At 40.0% G+C, this 12,327-nt stretch overlaps 1 long non-coding RNA gene across 1 annotated transcript; it reads left to right on the top strand.

Moving 5' to 3' along the window:
• Positions 1-6,823: 6,823 nt before the first annotated feature.
• Positions 6,824-11,699, top strand: LOC135449804 (uncharacterized). The gene is made up of 2 exons (XR_010440846.1): positions 6,824-6,872; positions 11,063-11,699. It is a non-coding gene; the product is annotated as an uncharacterized LOC135449804 (long non-coding RNA).
• Positions 11,700-12,327: the final 628 nt, after the last annotated feature.

A 12,327-nucleotide genomic window follows, 5' to 3' on the forward strand; every position in this document is an offset into this window, starting at 1 on the left:
TCAAAAAGGGACACAAAAGATGAGAACAAAAACTGTTTGGTCAGGCAGTTGATGTTTAGACAGCAGAAGTGTTACACATATGAAAATGTTTTTCACTGTTACTGTCCTCTTGATTTAAGAGAACAGTAGGGTGGTCATTTCAACAACTCTTCTATATGAGCACATACTGATGGGTGGAGTTAGATTTTCTGCTACATTATCTATATCTGAAACTTATTTTATAGCTTAGAAATGCGTTCTTCCTAAAAAAAAAACAAGAAAGAGTTGTAAGTTGTGAAATAAAGATCATAAAGTCGTTTTGTTACTGCTTAGTAGGACATTCTACAATGACCAAGAGATGAGGAAATACTGTTACTGTGAAATTAACAGGAAGACATTAGTTGGCTTTGAAAGCCATTACAAAGGGCAGTCTCCCTTTTGAACAGTTTATCCTTGTATAAATTCTGTTTACACTTCCGTAAACTCCATAGCACAACTTCTCTGTTCCCAAACACAGCACAGGCATCAGCTGGATGTTTTTTATTTTCAAGCTCAAGTAGCTCCTAAAAATACTCAAGAAATTTTAATCTAATGCTGCTGAGAATGAAAAGATTTAAAAATGGAAAAATGAGATTTGGCCTCTTTTGTTCTGTTCTGCTAGAATTATAAGAAAAAAAGCAAGGTTCTTTTTTTGAAGAAAATGCTTTATTGGTAAATAAACCATTTGCTTTCTGACTCTGCCTGCCATGGGCTTACAATTGCTGATCTTTCGTGGCCCCTCCATTCTTCTCAGGAAGATCTCATTTCTTCTGACCTACAAAACGTTGCTCTGAGCTGCTGCCTCCACCGCTATCTGTTACCTAATCTCAAGAATTTTCCACTGATGGAAGCTACAAAAGAGCACAAGTGTGTTCACTGGGGAAATACCACACAAAGCCACGATGTCTGACACCACTCACAAGAGCTGGGCAAGAACAAAGCCTCTCAGCAGAGACACATCTGGATTAAAATACAGGGGACGAGGAGGGAAGGAGGGACAGGCCTGCTTAGGATAAGATTTACAGAGATCAAAGGATATGTGGTGTAACAGAAAGCAAACAAATTCAATTTAATATAGCATCCTGCATACAAGGTATAATCTAGCAGTTTACAGAGAGATAAGACACTAAGATAATGCTTTGGAAAATTGGATGCTGTGACTCATAAAAGAAAAACAGGAAAATACACAAATCAAGTTGAAGCTATTCAGACAAAAGAAAACTGCTGAATTTAAAAGCATCTAGAACACAAGCATATGTTCTTATAGAAGAGACACAACTAAAGAAAAAAATGAACCTCAAACAATTAAAGGCTTCTTTAAGCATAAAAAGACCCAGTGTTTATCAAAGCATCCCCATACAAGAAGTATTAGGTTGATGGAAAACAAGTTTAACCTGGTGGAACTGGAACCACACAAAAATTTCAACTTTTCAAGGTGTCCAAAACCTCTCTCTGCCTCAAGTAAAACTTTAAATGGAGATTTTAAAAAAACAGACAAGATTTTCTGAAACATAAAAACCCCTGCCTTGGAATCAGATCAATCTGGATCTCTTTTTATTTAGAAACAATGTCATAAAATTCTGTGTTGAAGTAAGGGAGAGGGGAATAAAAAAGGCATGATAAAAGCATGAATCAATCAAGAGCAACAAATATAATGAGAGAGCGGAAAGCACAGAGTCACAATTTCTGGATGCACAGAAGTAATAAAAACCGTCTATTTACATGCAAAAATCAAGTTGAAAATTGTGACAACACCACATTTTTAATAATAACTTCAGAAAAAGGAACAGGCAGGTCACAAGGTCAAGCACCAGGGGCAGAGCTTGAGAGGAGTCCACACATAAAGATGTCTGGGTGTCACAGACATCTTTTGTGGAAAATCCTTTCTTTAGGATTTTTCCCTCTTCTGGGAAGCTGAGGCCCCAGAAGAAGAATGTAAACAATGGTTATCTGCTGCTGGGGAATGCAACAGGTGCACCTGGGATTGGCCCATGTTGCTTGTGTACAATTAAGGGCCAATCACAGGCCAAGCTCTCTCTGGGACAGAATCAGAGAGACCTCCTTTGTTTATTCATTCCTTTTCTATTCTTAGCATAGCAAGCTTCTGAACTTTTCTCTCTATTCCTATTAGCATAGTCATAATGTAACATATATATCATAAAATAATAAATCCAGCCTTCTGATCACAGAGTCAAGGTTCTCACCTCTCTCTTCACCCTGCAACCCTTGCAAGCCCTGTAACATCTGGGCAGCTCAAAAGCCTGGGAAGCAGCAGAGCTGGCAGTACTGGGACGCTGCCCCTGGATGTGCCAGTACAGAGCTGTAGCACACCAGTACTGGGGGACACTGTTCAAGAGGAAACCAGCTGCTCTCAGTGCTGGGAATCACACAATTACCAGCAGAAAAAGCATGAAGGATGTTCTCACACACCACTTGGAAGGGCTGATGAGCAGCATTTCAGGGCAGCAGCAACAACCAACACCTGCAGTTTCTGCTGCTGGCAGCAAACAGCTGCACTGTGACCGTGGTCACAAGGGTTTGCAGGTGAAGAGGGAGGCCAGGATGTTGATTCTATGATCAGAAGGCTTGATTTATTATTTTATTATATATATATATATATATATATATATATATATTACATTATAACTATACTAAAAAGAAATAGAAGGAAAAGTTCTCAGAAGGCTAAGAATAGAAAAGAATGATAACAAAGACAGCTGGCTCAGACAGAGAGCGAGAGCCAGCTCTGCCGTGAGTGGTCAGTAAATCCAAACATCCACAGGAGACCAATCACACATCCACCTGTTGCATTCCACAGCAGCAAATAACCATTGTTTACACTTTGTTGCTGAAACTTCTCAGCTTCAGCAGGAAAAATCCTAATGGAAGGATTTTAATGAAAAGATGTCTGCGACACTGCACAGGGACAGCTGAGGGGAAGCAGTGGCAGGATCATAAAGGGGAATTACTTATTCTTTCTTTTAGGTGGGAGATTTTATCCTAGAAACAGAAAGTAGTAGACCAGCAGAGTCTGGATGGACAGATCAGTGACAGGACAAGGTACTAAGACAGTGACTGACAGCATTGCAGAGGGTATCACCTGAACAAGTCCCATCATCTCTTTCAAAACTAAACTTGTGAGAAGTGCCAGAGCGTGGCAAAAGCTACTGCAATTCTGGAAACCAAATTACAAACCAAGGCTCCCAAAAAGTGGTGACCAGGCTGCTCCCATGCTCAAGTGACAATGGTCACTAGCCTGCCCATATCCATATCCCACAGAGGACCCAGCCCTGCTGCAGCTTGCCAAGAGCCCCACTCCTGCCCCACATCAGGCAGGAGGCAGCCACTGCCCAGATTGTCACCTCCACCTTGCATGAGCCTTCTCACTCATCCCTCCTCTCTCCTGGCGCACACCTATATCAAAAGCCTCCAAACTTCCTTGCAAGATTATTGCCCATGGATTCATTTTCCTACCATGTTTATCTTATTCTAACTCACATTAACACAGCATGGTAAATAGCCCTGCTTTTCTCAGCATACAACACTAGTCAACATCAACAATGGCCACTGGAAAAGGCCATCCCCTCTCACTGGAGCCACTCACTTGCCATCAGGTATTGCCAGCCCCCTCCCCTTTGCACCAAAGTCCCTCAGCCTGATTGCATTGGAGCAACAAAAGGTGCAGCTGCATGAACAGCAATTCCCAAGCAATCACTGCCATTTGGTTTCACCCTAGTTCAATGAAGGAATTAAGCTGAAGGCTAGGAACGGTTAAAGGATCTTTCCAGGATGTTTTTCTCTGAGAGCACTGCACTCCAACATTCACCCTGTGAGGCGGAGGTCCGAGTACATGAGGTGCCCACTGGAGTCACACTACTGATAATCCTTTCAAAATCACAACATACAACCGCTGTTTCCATCAAAAAGAAAATGACGTGAAAATTAAGGTGTTTCAGTTCTCATAGAACTGCTGCAGTACAAATTATCATCTCAGCTATTCTTCTATGAGCACCTTCAGGAATATATTTTGCCATTGAATCTTGTAAAAAACCCACAGCTTAGGAGAAAATATATGTATTGGATCTATTTTTCTTCCAAGAAGGACAGAAAATGTCTCAATTTTGCAAGCACAGTAGTCTTATGACACTAAACATATTTTGCATGAGCTAAAGCTGTTGTGTATACTAAAATGATCAGTGTTGAAAGCTGCTGAAATTATTTCCACAGCTAGAAACTGCTTTTGCAAGGCTTAAAACTATTTCCTTCTGTATTTTTATAGATTGGGAATCAGCCATTAAGACAAATATGTTCAAAATACTAAGTGCTTTTCTGGCATTTTCATTTCTAGAGTATACAAAAATATTCTGAACATGCCAAAAGTCACATTTGCAAATAAATTCAAGTACCTAACTAGCTCCAAAATTAGCAGGAAATTTCCTATGATGTAGCACAATAATAATTAAACATATATGAGAGGTTAGATGATAGATTGAATTCCTCTAGTATTTTATGAAAAAACATAAGTTGACTATATTTATTGAGCAACAGCATCAGCTGTAAAACAATTTCAGATACAGTGAAATTTTGGTCTAAATTGGACTCACCTGTGGTGAATCCAATTTAGACCAAAACCCCACACAGCTGACCCACAAATAATGAGAACAGGTAACTGCTGTAATGCTTCAGCACCTAAACCCTATGATGAGAAGCATGAAAACAAGCTTGCTTTTACAACCTTTTCCTACTCCAGAAACAGAGAATTTCCCAGGACAATTATTAATTGTGATAGATATGTCTTGGAAGCGAAAGAACTGCTATTACTTTTTACATAAACATGTGTTGCAAATTTCAGTTGTAAAGATGACAAATTAGCTATACTGAAATCATGCATTTCCACAAAAGCTCCTGCTCTACATTTGTGTTTGTACAGAGCTGAGTTGCTCCCTTATGGATGTAAGCGTACATAAAATTGAAAAATTATGAGTTAAACTGGGACTCTTAAACATCTTCCTGATGTGCTCTAAGGCAGTTGATTTTGGTGCAAGGTTTAACTGCATTTCTATTAATCTACTGCAGTCATTAGAGTTTTATTCCATTAATTTACAGTAAATGATGTTGGCTTGATCACTGGTTAAAAATATTTTTGAAAAGCAGAAGCTATGCTGCAGTACTCACTCTTCCAGCAATAAGATAAATAGTTATCCCAATTCTGTGTATGGGGCAAAAGATAACCAGTCAATACTCAAGACCAGACTACTTAAGAGCCTTGAAAATTAAATTACATTGCAGCTCAATGTAATTTAAAACATCAGAGAAATCAGAGGTGCTCACAGATTTTAATTAATTTCTATAGTTAGACCTTGCCTTTTCCTCACCCTGCTGCTACTATTCCTTTAACGTTTATACACTGCATTGCATAAAACCATAAAAACAACTAAATTTATTTAATCTTATTTACAGTAGAATAGTTTTTAAATAAACGAGGACAATGTTTCCCATTTTAAATAAAGAACTGATTTAGACAATGGCATTTCAGAAACTCAAGCGCACTCATGGCATAATTTCATTGACAAGTTGCCATAGAAATAGCCAGCTCAAATGCATGCTACATCTCAGTCACGGAACAAAAAGTAGTTCAATATTCTTCAACCAGTTTCAAGGGGAGACATGAAGCCCATGGACAAAGCAGCAGGAAAAAGTCACAAAAAAGGCTTTGCAGGGAAGCTGCTGGAGTCAGGAGCCTGCGGCACTGAGGGAAGGCACAGCTGTGGGGTCACGGGGCACCCCCAAAGCCTCCCTGCCCCAGAGCAGCCTCCTGGTGCTCGCAGGGCCCTGCAGGGAGCAGCTGCAGTGGTGGGGTCAAGGGCACTGCCAGGAGCTGAAGCAAAGTGAAAATTTTCCAGGATAGAAATCCATTTTAATTTAGGTGAAATGTACATTTTTGAGTTGAGTCTGTGGTTAGAAACCATAGTTATTTAGCCAGACTGCAAGGCCTAAGCTCAGTGAAGTTACTTCAGCGAAGGACAGAGATAAAGGGGAGGAGACAGAAGATGATAGAGAGAGACAGGGACTGCTGTAAGGGCAAGTCAACCTGACCTTGGAATTTTTTCTGATAAAAAGGAACTAGTAGTAAAAGTCACACAAAACCCATAAAAATGAATATGTATGCACCTATTGTGAAACTGTATGCATATGTATTTAAGAGAGAGATAAAAAGAGACCTGAAGTTCTCAGAGGTACACATGCCTATTTTGAAGAGAGCAATCTCCGCATGCATCCAGCGCTGTAATAAACATACCGGCTTTACAACTTTGACAAAGTTGTGAAGTTTTCTTCTTTTCTCCACAAAACAGAGCGGAGATGGCTCCCATACCTGCCAAGGGCTGCCAGGCACCTCAGCAGGCAAGTGCATGGCTACTGAGGCATGGGAGGGATGGTGCATGTGGCCAAACACACCAGGAAAATTAAAAACAAACCAAACAACCCCACCCAGCGGGTGCAAAGCACCCGAAGGTTTCTGCAGAGCTGGGCTGGGCTGCACAGAGGAGCAAACAAACCCTCACAAAGCCCAACAACCTCCAGACTAATATAGCTCCCTTAAACACAGCCAAGATATTCCCTGATGAAAAAGTATAGTAGGAGTCCTAGTAAAATATATGTATTGTATAAGTGGCCTTGCCCCAATCCTAGTTGTTCTAAATGGGCTGCAGCTGTGATGTCCTTAACTGGGCGGTAGCTGTGGCTAATGAAGATAACTGGGATAAAAGGGGGTGGGCTGGCTGGTTAGGGAGAGCCTTGGAGGAGCCCTGAAGAATAAGCAGGAACAACACTGCTGTGAGAAAACCAGCGAGAAGGTATGGGACTCTAGAAATATAATAACAACAATATGAATAACAACAAGTGGTGTCTCTGACGTGATAGAAGATAGGACAGCTGAGAGCTGGGACTCTAGAAATATAACAACAACAAAAAAGCAAACTCTCCTTGTCAGGTTTCCCTTACCTTTTATCCCCATAAGCAGATGGGGCTCAAGCCAGCTGCCAGGCTGGGCCACTCTGGGGGCATGCATAAGGGCACTGGCCACACTGAGATGGGGCAGACAAGGCAGGGTGGGCTCAGGGGCTGCTCCTCAGGGCAACTGGCCTCACTCAGGGGCATTGGGGCAGTACAGGCTCAGGGGCAGCTCCTCAAGGCAATTAACCTCAATCAGGGCCCAAGCAGGAGCTTCCATGGTTTTCTTTCCAGCCAACATCGGTTCCTCCCGCTGGAAATGTGGCAGCAGAATACCATGATTGATAGTGCCAAAGGCAGCTCCCAAAGGCTGGAGTAGCCAGTGGTAATTCATTTTCTATGACAAATTCCATATCTTGTTCTATTCTTTAATATATTCAACAATTGATTTGTTATTCAGAAGTTGTTTTTCTAGCTTGTTTCAATTCCCCAGGTGAAACAGTCATGATTGCAAACTTTGTGTCTGCATCCTGCAAATATATTGAAATATGTATTTTAACAACTTTTCAAGAGATATTGGATAGCAAGGAAGTCTGCCACCAGAAGCCTTATGGAGATCAAATTTAGCTCACAGTCAACAAAATTATGATAAATTGAATTAGGAATTCAATATTTTTCATCATCTGCAGGCCACTTAATGCTACATATAGCCAGCACCATTAACATTTATATGCAGAAAGTGCCCAATTGCACTTCCTTAGGACATAACTGGATTTCTGCTACAGTGTGTTTAGCCTTTTCTACCTTGCTTGACACATTTTGAATCCTTTAAAGTGAGAAGTAATCTATTTTCCTTCCTTGGTGAGGTTTTTCTGGTTACAGCTGGTTGAATGACCATTTTTTTGCTGAGTAAAAGTTCTTAGGTTTTCAGTTTCTGACTACAGCAGCATATGCAATTAGGAGGTATTGTGTGCCACACCTTAATCAACCTCTCATTAATATTCTTATCACCATAATTTTACCAAAAAAATAATTCTTTTCATGTGAAATAATCCAAAGGGGAAAAAAACAGTCTCAAGACTGTGTTACAGTGCTCTCTTCACCCGGCATGTTAAGAGGAAAGCATTACTAACTGTTGTAGTAACAAAAATCTTTGTTACCAGCATTATTTACAGTTTTGAGCAGGATGCATCACCACTCAGAACTTATAACCACCTTTGAAACCTTTGATAATTTCTATTTTCATTCTGGATTACTTCTGTCATGAAGAAGATGACACTGAATAGACTTTTCCCCCTTCACAAACTCTTTTATTTCTTTTGGGCTATAGAAAGAGGAGTTCCCACCCCTGTTTCTGTGTCTCCATAGCAATCCTTCTGCATCAGAAAGAGCAGGCAGACAGTTAGTGTTTAGGTTTGTTTTGGTTTGGTTTTTTTTGTAAGTGCAGCAGGAGGTAAAGGGTTATATGATGTTTAAACACGAGAAAGGCATTTGTTTACTCACAGCAACATTTTGTGGATTTGGAGAAAAGGAAGGAAAACCCCTGAATCCTCATGCGTAGTTATAGAAGTGGCATGTTGCCCTCATGTTTCAAAGGAATCTAATTTTCTTTTGTGGTCCTGAAATATATCAGCTGACAGTTCTTGCTGTTATGGACTTTACTTTAGACCCATGCCTTTATTTAAGCAGTGAATAAGCCAGACACCTGAGTACTAGAAAATCATATGCCAGTACTGATTTTCTTACTGGTGTCCGGTTTTTGGCTGTTTGGAGGGCCTGGAAAGGCCCGAGGTGGCCTTGGGGCAGCCCGCGTATCAAAGGACGAGAAGAGGCTTCAGTTCTTTTCTCGGTCTCGGTGTTTATTAATTGTTTATCTAAAAGATTTTCTTTCGGCCCGACAGAGGTCTGCTCAGCAGTCAGCCATGAGCACACTGTCTCGCCCTCCGGGCAGTCACCTATCTTTATACCCAAAGTTACGTGTACAATATTTATCATTTTTCCCCAATACCTTTTACCCTTATTGCCCGGTGCACTTTTAGTAATGACCAATCCCAAAGTGCCACCATCACCACAGAAGATGGAGGAGAAGAAGAAGAAGGACAGGACATGCCCCAATTCCTCCATCTTACTTCTCTAAACCCCCCTGTACAGAAATCCTAAACCCTGTGTCTCACCCTCTAATTAACTAATCCCTTCACCATTCACCCCGGTGAAATCCTCCTAATCTCATACAGGTGTCGTCTCCCATGTAGGATCAAAGTCCAGCCACCAGACACTTCTGGCAACATTCCAGGACTCCCGAGCCCCCCAAGGGTGGTCTCGGTGACTCGGCACCTCAGTCCTGAGGTGCTGAGATCCCACATACTGGTAATAAGTTACTACCAGTAGCAGCAGTAGCAATGCTGTGAAAGCTGCTTTCATAATGGTATTTCATCTGCGGACATTTTGCAATGAAAAATACAGAAACTACAGTCATACATTTACCTGCTTAAAGAGAAGACAAATTAGGCTTAATTAGACTAAATTTCTCTAGTATAGCTTCAGTTCTAAGAATACTACACTGGCACTTTGGCTCAGAAGTTCCTCTGCCAGGTGCAAAACACAAAAGCCATAATTTGAACAAAAGCAAGGAAAAATGTGAACAAACTGTGGATTAAAGGAATGAGCTGTGGGGAAGACAAGCAGAACATCAGTGGTATTAGTGTGAGGCAAACACAGAGGATCAAAAAATAGGGAAACATGAGAAGATGGAAAAAAGACAATTGCTTTTGATACAGAATACAGTCAGAGTACATTGCTGAATATGACCAAAAAAAAGTTGAAAGAAAACCACCCAACCATTATTTAATAATATTATGGCTTAATGCTTGTTTAGTTTTCATTGAAATTTTCTTATCTGACACTAACAATGCCAGACCCTGGAAGTTTCCTGGCAGAAGCTGATGACAGGGTCTGATTTGGAATTGTGCTGCCAGTGTGCCATAAAGGGCCTCACCTAACATGACAATTATACCCAACTCAAATGTTAGATGCTGGATTTGAGCTTGGACTGAAAAGAAACACATAGATAGTAAAAGTGGAATTGCATAATTAGGATGTGTATATATCCTTAATTACAGCATGAAGTGGCACAGTGGAGAGGAGGATTAAATTATCATCCAAGACAGATCTGTTTCTTTTTCTCTAGTGTGCAAACACAAATACTGAGAAGCCTTAATTAGAGCCATATGGCCAGTGCATGGAGCCACTGCAGGGTATTGTTAATGCAGTTTGAGTGCCCAAGCTATGCTCATTCACAGGTTCTTGAATTACTCTGAATAGTTAGAGATAATAGCAATCAACTTTGGAAATACTGGTTGCAAAGATCATTGGTTTTTCAATAATGGTAATGCTCCTGTGCTGTGTCTAACCACAGAATTCTAAGCACACCAATTTCACATCACAGAAACATGCATCCAGAGTGGCTCTGGTCTGGTTACCTTCACAAGAACATGCTAGTTTGGAAAGAAGCCCAGAAAGCCCCTTCAGGTTTAGGTTAAATTACTGATCCAGGCATGTGTCATGTGCCATAGTACCATTTGGAGATAGTGCATAGGGGCACTCAGCATCTTATAAAATTAATCTGATATATTTTAGAAGAGTCACAGGTCAACAAATAATGAAGTAAGCAGCACAAAATTTCCCCAAACAAATTAGGAAACTGGTGGAATGGTTCAGTAGAGAGCTAATGCATGTAAACACTGATTTCAGGTGCAAAGACAGATGAAAATAGTTTAGTGCTAGCAGAACTTCATTTCTAGATGATATTGTAGTGAAAAAAATCTTAAAATATAAAATACTTCAAATGTGCTGAATGCTGCTTTGACTGTGTATTACCTCATCACTTGATGCTCCAGAAGACAGATGTTTCTTTTACTGGTGGGTAATGAAGAATAAAGGCAAACTTAACAAGATGCTCAACTGAAAGTAGGAAAAGTCCTGCGTTATAAGGCAATACTTTAATAAATGGCGGAAAAGTGGCTAACATGCAAATAAAACCAGTCAGTAAATTACCTGTTGACCATAAACCTATTGGTCATCTTTCCTTTTTCAGCCTTTCCCTGCCTCCATATCCATTAGTGGAACCTTGGGATACCAACACTTCCCACTGAAACCACCTGCAGTGGATGAGGAATGGTCATTCCCAGCAGCCCAGGAGCTGCCCTGGCCATGCCAATCAGGCTCTGTCTGAAGTCCTCCCGTGTACTCAACAGTAATTGTAAGAGTATTTTTACTGTCTATTTAAAAAAAAAAAAAAAGGGGACAGAAGAAAAGAATAAAAAGGGCAATCACTTATCACCAAAAAAAAAAAAAAAAAAAAAACCAAAAAAACCAAACAAACCCCTAAACCAAAAACACCCCAAAAACAAAACCAGGAAACACTTTCTTTACAAAATGAAAAGATATGAAAAGATTTATAAGGCCAAAGTGGTATTACAAGTGTAAAGAGGTTCCTTATTTGATCATATAGGATATTAAAATATAGGGATAACGCTGCAGATACCAGAATTTTTGTTTTCCATTACCTTTCATTCAGATTTGAAATTAGGAAAGATTAAAAAACCTTCAGGAGCAGTATCTCTTTCCATGTTTACTGCAAGACACCACAATAAATCAAACACACGCTGCATCTTCAGATCCTCATTATTATCAAGATTTGTCTGTTATTTCTATCACTGCCCTTCTTTTTATTTCCCTTGTGTGTTTCAGATCTATCTCCCATTAACTAGAGACAGTAAAAAGCTGAGAAGGGAGACAGCAGAAATAATGAAAAGAATGTTTTCTGCTCTGTGGCTGTATAGACTGTGGTGGACTGACCCTGCTCATATGCTTGCTGTTCCTGTAGCTGCTGTCCAAACTCACTAGGCAGGATATTAAGGAACTCCTTGCTTCTGCTTTAAAAAAATTTAAAGTTAAGAAAAAAATCAAAGAAACTGAAATCTCACCAAAAGCTCCTGCTCAGTGAAATATTCTGGTTTGCACTATTTTCTTATGAATAAATTTAATAAACCAAACAATCTTGTTAGCACACTTTGATGTACTCTGGAACTGTGCATATGGGGTCATTATGACATTGATAAAGTGAATAGTATATGAAGAAATACAGTGTTTCTGAAACCTGCTCCAAAACTGAGATATATTTGTAACAAGGATTCCTGATTTAATTCTCCAGTAATTCTATATGCATGAAGTAAACAAGGTTTCCCTTCCAAAGAATTTCTCCCTATATTATTTTTTTAATATTATTTCTTCTATATATGCAATGTAAGTATCTAGAAACAGCATTAGCTTAAAAATCAGTTTGAAAACTATGTTAAA

This window comes from Zonotrichia leucophrys, chromosome 6 (genome assembly GCF_028769735.1).
Source record: "Zonotrichia leucophrys gambelii isolate GWCS_2022_RI chromosome 6, RI_Zleu_2.0, whole genome shotgun sequence".
Lineage (NCBI taxonomy): Eukaryota > Metazoa > Chordata > Aves > Passeriformes > Passerellidae > Zonotrichia > Zonotrichia leucophrys.